This window comes from Myotis lucifugus, unplaced genomic scaffold, assembly GCF_000147115.1.
Source record: "Myotis lucifugus unplaced genomic scaffold, Myoluc2.0 scaffold_304, whole genome shotgun sequence".
NCBI classification, from domain to species: Eukaryota; Metazoa; Chordata; class Mammalia; order Chiroptera; family Vespertilionidae; genus Myotis; species Myotis lucifugus.
The window spans coordinates 1,346,510-1,361,162 of record NW_005871352.1 but is presented as its reverse complement, the minus strand read 5'-3'; the positions used below and the strand labels follow the sequence as shown (position 1 = coordinate 1,361,162).

Below are 14,653 nucleotides of genomic sequence, written 5' to 3'. Positions count from 1 at the left end.
CAGGCAATTAACTTTAGTCCTGTTGCATTTCCAGTGCAGTTGCCAAGCAGTTGGAGCTTCTGGTTTCTAGATGTGCTTAGATTTCTAGAGGAAAATAAGTAACATGGGATGCAGCCCCTAGAAGAAAAATCCAAATTAACACTCAATTATAATATTAGAAAAACAAAAATGACCTCACTAAAAAATAAGGCATAACAACCAGATCTCATCAATTCTGTTTCCACTCTCTTTGCCTACTTGTCACTCACTCAGTATTACTGCAAAATAACACCCTTTACTCTTGCTTTTAGCAGGAGTCCTCTAGGTCAGTGGTCGGCAAACCGCGGCTCCCGAGCCACATGCGGCTCTTTGGCCCCTTGAGTGTGGGTCTTCCACAAAATACCACATGCTGGCACGCATGTACAGTGCGATGGAAAGTTCGTGGCCCATGCGCAAAAGTCGGTTTTCAGCCTGGGCGAGTCTATTTTGAAGAAGTGGGGTGTGTTGGTTGGTGGGGCGATGGGAGACGCAGGGGAGGAGTGCGTGAGATTCATGCAGGAGTTGAGTGAGCCAGTCAGTCAGCAGTCTCATGTGCAGTGGTTACTCCTAGTGGCGTCTGCAAATCGCGCACGGGTGACAAAAGTACCTACTCGAAGCATAAAGTTATCTGTATTTTTCCAACCAACTGCAACTCCTACAGGTATTTTTGTCATCAATTTAAGAATTGTAATTCTTTTGTGTTGGTGGCTTTATTATTATAAAATGAAACATTTTTTAGGTGCCCTGTTTGAGATGGCTACAAAGAAGAAGCAAAGAAAAACAGAAGAGGAAAACTGTGAATTTACAGTTGAATTTGAAGTTGAATGTACCTACCTATATAGTTTTAAAAATTTGGATCTCAAAAGGAATTTCAATCCTTGTACTGTTGATATTTGGCTGTTGACTAATGAGTTTGCCGACAACTGGTCTAGGATTTGCTGTGTTAACAAGCAAACCCCAAATTAAGGAGTCTTATAGCGTGATCATTGTTGAAGCTAAGTAATGAGTATAGCAGTTTTGATAATCTATTGTCTCTGCTTTTATATAGGTTTATTTTTGTAATAAACAGTTTTTAAACCTCCATTGCTTAAAGCAACAGAATTTTGTTTTTTGCTCACACTACATATCCATCATGGATCAGTAAGGTCTCTACTCCTCTACTGCACTCTGTCCTCAGTGAGAGACACAGGCCAGCAAGCTGTCACCATCAGGAGTGTTGCTGGTTACACGTGGAGTAAAGGACCATGCAGAAGCCATGTGCTGGTCCTTACGGCTTTGTGAGGAGTAAACTATCATGGTGTGGGGAGCTGATATAGGGTTAAGCCTCGGACTGACCTGTGGGCAAAGTCATAAACAATTCCCAGCTTAGAGAGCACTGTCCTCTTAGCATAATTAGGCTTGACCTTGTATAAAGCTCGCTAGATCTTACTCCGGAAGCTAATGGGCTGAGGGAAGTGCAATAAGAACAAAAACAAGTGAAACTTACAAGAACAAAAACAAGTGAAACTTACAAGAGCAGTGTAAACAAGTGAAACTTACAAGAACAAAAACAAGTGAAACTTACAAGAGCAGTGTAAACAAGTGAAACTTACAAGAACAAAAACAAGTGAAACTTACAACAGTGTAACTTACTGTGTAACTATGGAAACCACTACCTTGTTTACCGCTCACTATAAAATAAAGGCTCAGCTTGCCTTGGGATCTTTTCTCAGTGGCCTCAGCCAGGCACAGGAAGATCCACGGAGACTAAGGAAAGCTAGAGAGTTCTGAACGCTGTCTCTGTGTAAAACCTTCTTCGCTGACTCTGTCCACACCTTTGGGAACCCCTGGACCCCATGGGGCTGGATCCCAGCATCATGGTGTTCTCCTTTCATTGGCAAAGGAAGGCTCATGGCCACACTTAACTTCAGGGGCTTGGAAACTATGATCCCACTATGTGCTCAGGAGAAATAAAACTGGATCTAGTTGGTGAACAGCACTAATACTTGTCACAGCCCTGAAGAGATGTGAATCTGTGAATTGAAGGCCAAAAGGTGCTTTTAATTTTTCCTAATAGACCTCACAACAAAAAACAAAAACACTCAGCTTTCTCATTTGGGATAAAACTCTCAAATTATAGCAAGATGGACGGTCCCACAGAATCAGGAACAGTGTATCCTCTCTATGTTTCCAATGCAGAGAGTCCTGTCCTGTCTTTATCGGGTGCTAACATAAGATTTGCTGAACTAAAGGAAACTGGGGCAAGCAGTGTGCATTACCCGGCATCCCTTAGAGCGCCCATTTCTCATCTTGCTTCTAACTTTACCAAACTCTGTCTCATGACATCCCCAGGCAGAGTGGGGAGGGCCTGGTGCTTTTCTAGTTCACTGGGTTATGGGGCTGTTCTGTGTGCCCAGGATTTCTCAGCTGAGAGCCTTGAGCTTGAACTCACCAATGTCAGGGGCTCCAGGAGGGAGCCTCAGGATCATCCTCCCCCAATAATGCATCTTCCACGTGAGGAAACTGAACCCCAAAGAAAGTAACCACTTCTATTTAGGACTGTATGGCCTCCCAAGACCCTGTGTCTTAACATTCTCCATGCTTATGTCTGAATTGACTTTGCAATCTGGGAATCCTGGGCCCAGTCATGTGCTTTCTCTGTCTCTCTCTTTACTATGTTAGCCATGCTGTGAATTGTCATGTGCTCAGGCAAACGAGAGAGAGAGAGAGAGAGAGAGAGAGAGAGAGAGAGAGAGAGAACGAACACTATGTAAATAGTGCTGGCAATTCTGCCTGCTATTCCACTAAATGAAGGAAGGAGAATCTGCTGCTCCCAGTCGGTCTTGCCCTCCAGCCCCTCCTGTGTGTGATGATTAGCAAGGCTTTGTGTAGTTCTAACACAGTCCCTAGATACAGGCCAACTCTTCACCTGGGGCTCTGAACAGACACTACATATTCTGTCTCAAAACTCGAAGAAAAGCTGGTCCATCGAATGCAAGGAAAAATGGAATCATGGTCTCCAACGTGGCAACTTCTGAAAGGATTTCCGAGGGTAATTGGGACTCTTCTCACTGTCTTAGGCCCTAAGCTGGGGTGTGATGTGCCTATGCCCTAATCATGGCCCACACGGGAGACAGGCTGACAAGAAAGGACACATTCAGAGCAGGGCCAGGTTGAAGTCACCCTGTGGTGGCCTCTTGCTGAACAGTCTTATGGGCAAGGGAGTATGGAGAGAATGAAAACATCACTGAACTATAAAATCATTAAAATATTGAAGAATTTAAAGACTTAATGACTCAGCAAAGATGGAAACGGTAGAAACGCAGAGCTCAGTCATTAGAAATGCGTTTTGCACACCACGTTCACCCTCCGTGAAAATGGGGAAGAAATACATTTAGGGTAAGATTGCCACACTTGCCCAAGCGGGTGGGGTAGGAAAGTGGTCCTGGCGCCCAATGAGACGAAAGCTTTCAGGTGCTCCCATTGCCTTTCTGAAGCTGCCACCATTTGAAGCTGCCGCCAATTCACCACTCCAGGGTCTGCCGACTGTGCAAGATGCAGAAGCATTTTGCTGAGAGAGAGCCCCTCACGGGGAAGAGGCCTGGAAGAGACGGGCTTGTGGAAGCATCAGGAGGAAAGGCAGCTGGAGAAATGTGTAGGCAGCAACACGAGGGAAGCGACCTGCCAGAGAGCACAGTAGTCTCCTACCCATGCAAGGTGCCTTCTTCTTACCCGTCCTTAGTTACGCACTGTGTTCACGTGCTGGGGCTGCCAAAACCAAGTATCAGATACCGGGGGGCTTAGCCAACAGACACGTTTTCTCACATTTCTGGAGGTTGGAAGTCCCAGATCAGGTGTTGGCAAGTTGGTTTCTTCTGAGGCTTCTCTCCTTGGCTTGTAGACGGCTTCCTCCTTTCTGTGTCTTCACTCGTCTTTCCTCTGTGCCATCTGTGCCCACATCTCATCTTTGAAGGATGTAGGGAGGGGCTATAGAGTTAAGCATGGGATTGACTTGTGGCAGAGCCACAAACAAGTCCCAGCTTAGAGGGCAGAGTCCTCTTAGCGTAATTAAGTTTGACCTTATGGCCGCCCCCTAGATCTTTCTTGGGTAGCTGATGTGCTGTGGGAGCTGAGCAGGTGCTGCCAAAACAAGTGAAGCTCACAAGAACATTGTAACTATGGTGACCACTATCTTGTTTTTCTCTGACTATAAAATAAATCTTGCCCTCTGGATCCTTCTCTGTGGCCTCAGCTGCTGGAGGCTAGCCCCAGCAGTCCAGGGGTTCCCAAAGGTGTGGACGGAGTCGGCGAAGAAAGTTTTACACAGAGACAGCGTTCAGAACTCTCTAGCTTTCCTTAGTCTCCGTGGATCTTCCCTGTGCCTGGCTGAGGCCACAGAGAAAAAGGAGAGATCCCAAGGCAAGCTGAGCCTTTATTTTATAGGGAGAGGTAAACAAGGTAGTGGTTTCTATAGTTACACAGTTCTTGTGAGTTTCACTTGTTTTGACCATAATTACACTTCCTGCACTTCCCTCAGCCCATTAACTTCCCAGATAAGATCTAGAGAGCCTCATAAGGTCAAGCCTAATTATGCTAAGAGGACTGTGCCCTCTAAGCTGGGGTTTGTGACTTTGCCCACAGGTCAGTCCGAGGCTTAACCCTATATCAGCTCCCCACACTCAGCCAGGGACAGGAGATCCATTGAGCCCCAGCTGTATTCTCTTTGTCTGTCTTTTCTTTAATCCTTTGCCGCCCCTCCTCAGGCTCACCAAACCCTTGGCTGTGCTGGCCTGGCACAGGAGGACACCGTCTTTTTGGAGTAGGGCCTGTCAGTAAAAAATTTTAACAAGGATGGGGTCAAGGATAGGTAACCAGGCATAACTCCAAGTCTCCCACTCCCAGACATCGGCGTCAAGGTCCTGATTAGACCCTTGTAACTGTAAATCAAGGACGTTTGTGTTTTCTGGGGATAAAAGCTTGCGGAACACAAAGCTCAGGGCTGTTACAGGAGAAAGCCTGTGGCAGTCACTGGCCAGTTCAATAAATCCTCGCTTGCTGTTGAAGACCTAATTGGAGTTGGAGGTCTTATTCTCGCGAACGTTGGTCCACAACAGGCCGACCCTCAGGACCTCCTGTTAAACTTATCACCACACTAAAGGCCTTATCTCCAAGTCACTCACCTGCTAAGGTACTGGGAGTTAGGACTTCAACATATAAATTTGGGGGGCAGGGAAGACACACATTTTAGCCCATCACAGTCACTAAATGATTATAATACATCAAAAAGGGAGGCTGAGAGGTTTTGTTTTCTTCACAGAGACGATGAAAAGGTCATGGTGTATGGGGTGGCTTCTGCCTTTTAAGTTGTTTGATTGCCTGAAACTCCAGCAAGGAACTCCTGTTGCCAAACTGCTGGGACAGTGAGGAGACAAAAGCCAAGGCTGTTGGCCATGGACCAGCCATGTGATCGTCAGTCAAGCCTCAGTTTCCTTATCTGTGAAACACAGGAATTAGGTCCTGACTGGATGTAATGACTGGTACTCCAACTTGCTTCTGTGAGCTTTCCCATGTGGCAGAAACAAGAAAGCTGACACCTCCATTCTGGTTCTGAATGCGATCCCCAGCTCAATGCACTGTGTGTGATGGGAGGACAGCAATGAAGGCGAGGCTACTTTTTTGTTGCCATTTCTGTTGTCCAGGTGAATCACATAAAAAGGAAGGAGGAGGCTGGAGTTAGGGTGCTAGGGTGTCATAACTGGGCTGAAGGTCTTGCAGAGCAGTCGCTGTGAGGGAGTAGCAGCAGAGCAGTGCCCTGGGAACCCTTCCTTAAGACATGCTGCAAAATGTAAAAAAGTGCCTAGCTGCACTGCTGTAATAACAATTCTAATGCCTGTCAATAAGGGCCTGGCTGAATAAGCAGTGGCATATGCACACACACACACACAGTGGAATCCTATATAATAAGGGTCATATGCAAATTGACCTTAAGAGCTGTACAACCAGAACAAATGACAAGTTGCTATGATGTGCACTCACTATGAGTGGGCAGACAATCAACACAGGAACGGCCCCCGGGTAGTCAGTGTGCTTCCCCAGGGGAGGGCCACTCAGTCAGAAGCCGGCTCATGGCTGGCCAGTGCAGCTGCAGTGGTGGGAGCCTCTCCTGCCTCCGTGGCAGCACTAAGGATGTCCGACTAATGGCCTAGGCCCACTCACCACGGGGAGTGGGCCTAACCGTTAGTCGGACATCCCCCAAGTGCTCCCAGGCTGCCAGAGAAATGTCTGAGTGCCAGCTTAGGCCTGATTCCCCAGGGAGTGGTACAGAGCTCTGGCCTGGCTTTCCACAGACAGCTCCCTGCCAAGAAGTGTGTCACTGGGGGAAGGGAAATATAGCCAAAGGCCCAGGGGACTGGCCCCTTCTCCTAGCTTCCTCTCCAGGACACACAGGGCTCCCTTTCTTTGCTGTGGTCCTTTTTGCCTGTGTCTATCCCTGAGATCCAGAGTTTGTTTTGGATTTGAGTTTCTCCATCTACCAAATAGAAGTAATAGTGCAGCTGCCTCCTGGGAGGAAGTGGAAGCCAGTGAGTCAGCTCAGGTTAGGACCTGGGCACAGAGCTTGGCATGTGGGGGCTGGGGGACAAGGCGAACACCCAGCAGCACGGGCCTCACTCACAGGCCTGGGGTCGGCCTGGCTGTTCAGCTCTCAGAAGCACCTGGACAGGCTCAGGGTCTGCATGTTCCTGGACCAAGTTTACTCTCATCCCATTGATCCCTTTTCTTTGCTCCCAAATAGCCTCCTTGTTTTGGAGTTACACATTTACAAAGAAAGTGTGGCCTCCTCATGGCTTGCTCACAAAGGGTGCCAGGCCCGTACCTCCCTCCACTTCCAAACTAAGCGGTCTGACATCTGAGTGAGTAGTAAGGCATCTACTGCGTCCCCGCAAGAATAGACCTGACTGGCTGTCTCTGCTTATGCCAATCACTATCATAAAAAGCAAATTCCTAGGAGAGTTTACATACTTTCAGGGCTCTGGGTGCCTGAGGTGCTGAATTCATGAAAGGCAGCAAAAATACAAAATAAAAAAAAGAAGCAATGAGGGCAGCAGAGGTAGCAAAGAACAGCTGCACGAATGTGGCCATCAGTTCATCCAAGGCAAACCCTTGAAGAGGGATCAGGAGGGCACAGGCTTCCAATTGCTGATTTTATAGCCACTCAGCCCCCAACTGAATTCTGAGTCACCAATCAGGGCTGTTAAACCAGGGGCTCCCCATCCTGCCTCCAGCAGCCTAGTCAGTGCCAGTGCCCTGCAGGGGAGAGGGCGGCCCCATTGCACCATCTGTCGGTGTGCAGAGAAGTTTCCAACCCAAGGCAACATTTTTTGAAAAAAGATTATTATTGATTTCAGAGATGAAGGGAGAGAAAGAAAGACATAGAAACACCAATGATGAGAGAGAAGCACTGATCGGCTGACTCCTACACGCCCCCTACTGGGGATCGAGCCCACATCCCCAGCGTGTGCCCTTGCCTGGAATCAAACCTGGGACCCTTCAGTCTGCAGGCTGATGATCTAGCCATTGAGTCAAACCAGCTAGGGCCAAAGCAACCTTAACACTCAACTACAGCTGCCCATAAAACAAGGCAAACCAGTTGCCCAGTGAAAACATTCTCAACTCTGGCCTCTCCCTCAGTAAACTTCTTGTCAGGACCAAGTGTGGGGCCCCAACTTGTCTGTGGCTTGAGGATCCAGCTCTCACTTGTGGGAGCTCTGAGATGCAGGAGGTTCCGTTCCTGGGCCTCCACAGCTTTGGGCATTAAGGTCCCAGCAAAGCATGGTGATCAGGGCAGTGATGGGATGGGGCTTCTATCAGTTGGTCAGTGTGGGCTGGTGGTGGGAGGGGTGGGAGGTGCCCATTCCTGTCTCCCAGGGGCTTAAGCTCCTCCTACTGCCCCACATTAGGTGACCAGGGCTTCTTTGGGTGATACTGCTGGGTAGTGGGTCTCTGGTCCAACTATCAATAAGTAAAGAGTCTTCTGGAACCATAGACTCTTTTACCATCTACCATCCCTGAGAATTCCCAGGCCCCACCCATCCACGATCCCCACAAGTCTTTCCCTTTTCTCAGTCCACTTCCCCCCCTCTAAATCCTCCCTCTCTTTTTGGTGACCTTCTCCTCCCCTTTGCTGCTACCAGAGGACTCAGGCCACCTTTCCTCCCATCACAGTGGTCAGCGGCCTGACTAGCAGGTCTCTCTCTGAATCTGTGGAGATCCCCGATGTGAGCATCACAGAGGCCCAGGCCTCTCCCTGTGGTGGGGGGAGGAGGAAACATTTTCTACTCCTTCCTAGTGAGTCTCACCCCAACCTCCACCACCCACCACAGAAATTAAAGGGGGTGGGGGGCGTGCTTCTTTAGAGAGAGAGAGAGAGAGAGAGAGAGAGAGAGAGAGAGAACAGGATGTCAGCTTACAATAAAACAAAGACTCAAGCAAATTATAACTAATAAGATTCAACAAGTTTGCCAAATACAAGATCAACCTGCATCAATCAACAGCATCTCTCCCACCCACAACAGCTACTAGAAAATATTACTAAAAAGAAATCATTCACAGTAGCAATAAGGATCACAAAATATCTGGGCATTAACACTAAAACTTCTATACAAATTTAAAAATTTAAGATGATCTGAATAAGTAGAGAATCTCCCATGCTTTTGTACTGAATGACCTAATATAGAATGCCTCATCTTGGATGGCTTTATTAAGACCTAATTGAATTAATGATTAACCTACAGAGGCAGTGCAATTCCATTCAAAATTCAAAATTGGATTTCTTTTTGAGGAACTCAGTACATCATTAAGGTAAAGTTATTTGCGTTTTCTTTGTGTGTTGCACTCAGTTTATTTAACAATATAAGATATGAGTTGGTACTTTACCATAGTGATTGTGTCTTCTTGTATTTTCATATCTATGGTAATTATAGCACTGGCATGATTGACACTAGAATTGCTTTTCCTCAAGTTTCACATAGAAGAAAGAATGCTCTTCTCTATTAACATTAGCATGGTCTAAGAGAGTGATCATCCCTATTTTTGTCTGAAATCAGTTTTATCAGAGAAACTAAGCAACATTTTCAACATCTTTGACAAGAGTTTGGCTTAAGCCAGAATGTATAGATGGATGTGTGGTGTTTGTGGGTGAGTGTGTGTGTGTGTACGCTGGAGCAAATTCCTATCATCCAGGGGCAAAAATCTGAGAACACCCCAAGTAAATAATAGAAAAAATCACCCCACAATGTCAGAAAGTCATCAGGATACATTATAAACTTGCATTATTTCAGGAATCAGTTTCTGAATATTATTTTCCTTCTCTTTTAAACATAAATGTTTAAAATCTTAAAAATATGGATATAATGAACTTTCTTTCCTATTAAGAAAGCATGAGTCACCATCAATTACCCCCCTCACAGGAACAAAAAATTTTGTAAGAAAGCAAAAAGAGAGACATTTAAATCAACTGGTTTTTAACAAAAACATATACTTTTTATTGTTTCTTTGAACAGCAATCTATTCTTCTGTGGCTTGGAAGTAACAGTTCCATCTAGGAATAAAAACAGCCTAGATTCTTGAATTTCAGTACAAATGGTCCAAGAACATGGAACAAAAAAGTGATTTTCTCACAATGCTACAAAACTTACACAAACTTTTCTAGGGTGTCTATTGTGGTGTCACCGATCAGGGACAGCTCACTGGGCAATGCACTGCTGTGGGGGTATTCAGCTGTGGTAGCCTTGCATATTTGGGGTTCCCCAAGTGTCCCTGATCTATGGAGCTGGCCATGGTGACTGGGAGTCCTGGGTGGAGAGAACCAGTCTGGGGGGAGAGGTGGTGTGGTGAAGGCTGGGGCGTCCGTGGTGATGGACTGGAATGTGGAGGCTGGGACTGGGGTCTGGAGACTGGACAAGGGCCAGAGATCTCACCTGACTACTGAGGGATGTGGCCATCTGCTGGCCAGGGAGGTGAGGCCTGTGGTTCTCTGAGAGCATGTGCTTCTGGGGCTCATGGGGTTTGTTAGGTGCATGCTGACAGCAAACAGGTCAAAAGACTTGAGAATTTAGAAATTTTATTTTTTTAATTTTAAAAATACAGTGGGGCCTTGACTTACGAGTGTCCCGACTAACGAGTTTTTCGAGATATGAGCTGTCTCTTGGCCAATTTTTTGTTTTGAGTTGCAAGCTAAAATTCGGGTTACGAGCCAGCTTCAGATACCCCACGGCTAGTTGGCGCAGCGAATGTCACAGTGAACGCCACAACATGAGCCCAGCATCATTGTCTCACTCGTTCACTTTAAGATTTGACATACAAGTAATTTGAGTTATGAGCTCCATCACGGAACGAATTAATTCGTAAGTCAAGGCCCCACTGTATATTTTATTGATTTTTTAAAGAGAGGAAGGGAGAGGGATAGAGAGTTAGAAACATCAATGAGAGAAAAACGTTGATCAGCTGCCTCCTGCACCTCCTACTGGAGATGTGCCTGAAACCAAGGTATATGCTGCTGACCAGAATTGAACCTGGGACCCTTCAGTCTGCAGGCTGACACTCTATACACTGAGCCAAGCTGGTTAGGGCTAGAAATGGTATTATTAATACATAATACACACCAGCATATCCATTTCAGCAAGCAAGAGTAGGGAGGGCGGGATATTTATGTCTCTGTGTGGGTCGGATGGAGGTGCAGGCGGATGCAGGAAGCTGGGTCTAGAACTGCTTTTCTCAACTGTTTAGCTGTCTCCTGTGACACCTGAAATGAGAATAACAGGAAAACGGCAGAGAGGACAGGAGCCTCAAGCGGGGACAATAGAAAGAACTGAGCGCAGGGGAGAAACTGAGGGCAGGGAAAGGTACAGAATATGCCTAACTGTTAGGCCCTAACACGGTTTGGCTGGCCTGGGACCCAATCTGCTGCTGGATCTGCTGCTGCTGCTGCTGCATGGCTGCGGGTGGCATCAGCGTCCCTGAGGCTGCTGGAACTGGGCGTGTCCTCCAGGCCTGCAGCCATGCCAGCGCTGCCTTCCTGCTGCTGCTGCTGCTGTTGCTCCGCAGCATCTCTCAGTGTTGTGGTTCATTCTCGCCACACTGGGGTTGCGTCCCGGGTTCATGATGTTCAAGGCCTGGCCCTTGGGGTTCAGGCCTCCCATTGCTGCTTCTGCGGAGGGACAGCAGGTCAGGGCCCGCTGGCTTGCATGGCGTTCAGGTTCTGCAGGCTGGGCTGGAGGTGAAGGTTAGTGGGCTTTCCCGTGGACACTGGTGGGGCTAAGTTCTGGCCGAGCTGAAGAAGCCGGCTAGTGACATGCTTACAGGCCAGGGCTGGGACTGAGTCGGAGGCTGTGGTGTCTGGGGTGTGTTGGGCTGCTGTGGGGGTGTCCAGGGTGGTGCTCAAGGAGGGGATGGAAGACTGCTGAGGCACGTGACGGGAGTTCATGGTGGCATCCGCTGGCGCATGAGCTACCCTTGCAGCAGGCGGTTCCCAATCCGCTGCTGGCGGCGCCGGAGACGCTGCTCGCGGAGCTTCTGTTTGATGTTGAGGCAGAGGGGAACGGGGCATGGGTTTTCTTGGCATTGTTTGGCATGGTAGCAGCAAAGGGCGATTAGCTGCTTGCACACTGGGCAGCCTCCAATGGCCTTGCGCTGGCAGCGAGTAGTGTGCAGCACAACACGCTTCAGCTTCTGACAGTCAGTCCGAGAGCAGTTGGTGTCGCCGCACTGGCGGGCGTGCCTCAGGGACTGGATGCAGCGCAGGATGCTCAGGCGCCGCAACTCCGGGAGGTTCTTCAACTGCATCTCCCCCTGGTTGCCGCCCTCATCGCCCTCCTCAGCCTCCTCAGCCTCTTCATCCAGGCCCAGGCCCACCTTCACCATCTCGTGGGTGTGGCCCTTGGTGCTGTAGCAGTTGATGCAAAGGTCGTAGTCCTGGCACCCGGGGCAGTGCCAGCCTGTCTCCACCGGCTGCTTGCACTCAGTGCAGGTGAGGACACAGCGGTCCTGACCCTGGCTGTGTATCTGCAGCAGCATCGCTATGGAACTCTAGAAAAGAAGAGCAGAGAGGACAGACTTGTTCAGTCAAATACCTTCAAAACCACAGAAATACATGCAAACTTACCTTCTCAGGGGTCAAGCCACCAGTTACGCTTTTGTTGGGCTATTTGCTACATCAGAACCAGTGCCCCTAAGGAACAACACTGCACCTGGAGGTCCCTGTGTGACCAGAATGAACTACAAAACAGTGGGTCCGTGGGGAGAAGGGACTTGCTCTTCCACAGGCCGCATATGTGAGTTGCCTCCTAAAATCAGCGGCAGCTACACAGGCCTGCGTGTGAGACACAGGAGGCGGAGGCACAAAACGGAGGCAGGCGGTGCACAAAGCACAGGCCCCGTCCCTTCCCACTGAACACTGTGGTGTCGCTACTGAGAAGACCAGCTCCCACCGCCAGCAGAGCTGCACTGCGAGCTCAGGGGATGCACTCAGGCTGAGACCAAACATCAGGGACTCCACCAAACAGCCCCATTCTCAGCATCCAGCAACTTTCACCTCCACGAGTCCACGCAGACCTTCAGCTCCCTACACTCTGTTAGGTCTGATCAAACCACCTCAGCGACACCCCCTCCCCGGGGAAACTCCCGTAGATCATTTGGCAACTGACCGTCCCTTCCGCTCAGACCACAGTCCCTTCCGCTCAGACCACAGTCCCTTTGCTCAGACCAGTCACTTTCGGTCCCATCCTTGCCCAGGGTCCTGACCGGCCCAGGGAATTTCCCGCAGGAAAAGCCCCCGTAGAGCCCTTTGAACCCTCTGCCTCCCCCGTCCCTGGGTGCTGGCACCATTTGGGGCTGAGCCCATCTGCTTTCCAGATGAGGATGATCTAATAAATGTATAATTCGCTACCACTTTTGGCTCGTGCATGTGAGGTCTGATCAAATAATCAAGTTGATACCCCTCCCCTGGGAAACTGGCCCAAAGACCATTTTGCAGCCGACATTCCCTTCCGCTCAGACCACATTCCCTTTCTCAGACCAGTCACCGTCCCTCCGGACCCGCCCGGAGGAGAATCCCCGCCGAGGAAAAGCCCCCTCGAGTCCTTAAAAACTCTGACCCCCCGATCTCTGGGTGCGGCAGCATTTAGGGGCTCAGCCCATCTACTTTCTAGACGACCTCATACATTTTCCTTTACCTCTTTGTCCTCGTGCAGTTCCTCCTTCGCTCCTCCGGCGCTCCTCACAAATTCCTGAAAGCTTTAAGAAGAGAACTATGGACAACTTCCGGTTTTCTAAAGACAGAAATCCGGAAGCGGTCCGTTCCCTTTCCGCCTCCGTTCCGTTCCCGCCTCCGTTCCCTTCCCGCCTCCGCCCCTTTCCCGCCTCCGCCCCTTTCCCGCCTCCGCCCCTTTCCCGCCTCCGCCTCCGCCCGCTTCGCTGCCTCCGCCCCCTTCCGGTCCCCCCTCACTCCCCCGGCGCGGGGGTCTCCGGAAGGACGTGTGCTCCTCCCAGATCCTTGGACAACAGTTTTGGGTTTGTGATCTGGTTGGGACAAAAGGCAGAGACGTTGTGGCCCCACCCCATAACAAAGAAACAGAATTTCCGGAGGATGAGGCCCAGAAATCAGGATTTTAAAAAGATTCCCAGGTGATTCTAATGTGCAGCCAAGGTGGAGAACCACTGGCTCAGGGTATTCACATCCAGGTAGTGGGGCGTGCACCACGTTTTGGAAGTTACCCAGGACTGGGGTCTTCACACAGCAAACATTTCACACACTAATCACTTCACACCGTAAGTATTTCCACACATTACAGGGTTTCCTTGTGACCATAACGTTATTATAACACTGCTGTAATACAATTGACTGTAGATTTGGAAAAACTCGGGTTTGTGTTTACATGTAGGCACACATTGCAGACATAATTCAGTAGGAAAGCCCTTTCTAAAGCATATTGAAACGAAAATAATCACATTTTCCAAAAGTTTAATGGTGCTTGATAGGGTTTATGTGGAAGCTGGCAATTAACTTTAGTCCTGTTGCATTTCCAGTGCAGTTGCCAAGCAGTTGGAGCTTCTGGTTTCTAGATGTGCTTAGATTTCTAGAGGAAAATAAGTAACATGGGATGCAGCACCTAGAAGAAAAATCCAAATTAACACTCAATTATAATATTAGAAAAACAAAAATGACCTCACTAAAAAATAAGGCATAACAACCAGATCTCATCAATTCTGTTTCCACTCTCTTTGCCTACTTGTCACTCACTCAGTATTACTGCAAAATAACACCCTTTCCTCTTGCTTTTAGCAGGAGTCCTCTAGGTCAGTGGTCGGCAAACCGCGGCTCACGAGCCACATGTGGCTCTTTGGCCCCTTGAGTGTGGCTCTTCCACAAAATACCATGTGCTGGCGCTCACGTACAGTGCGATTGAAACTTCTTGGCCCATGCGCAGAAGTTGGTTTTCAGCCTGGGCGAGTCTATTTTGAAGAAGTGGTGTTAGAAGAAGTGGGGGGTGTTGGTCAGTCTGGCAACGGGAGACTCCGCGCAGGCGGGCCTGGCGGTACGCACCTCCGGGGAGGGGCACGGGATTCAGTCAGTCAGCAGTCTCATGTGCAGTGGTTATTG

At 48.8% G+C, this 14,653-nt stretch overlaps 1 pseudogene; it reads right to left on the bottom strand.

Moving 5' to 3' along the window:
- Positions 1-10,648: 10,648 nt before the first annotated feature.
- On the bottom strand, positions 10,649-13,258 carry LOC102441244 (annotated as a pseudogene).
- Between the last annotated feature and the right edge of the window lie 1,395 nt (positions 13,259-14,653).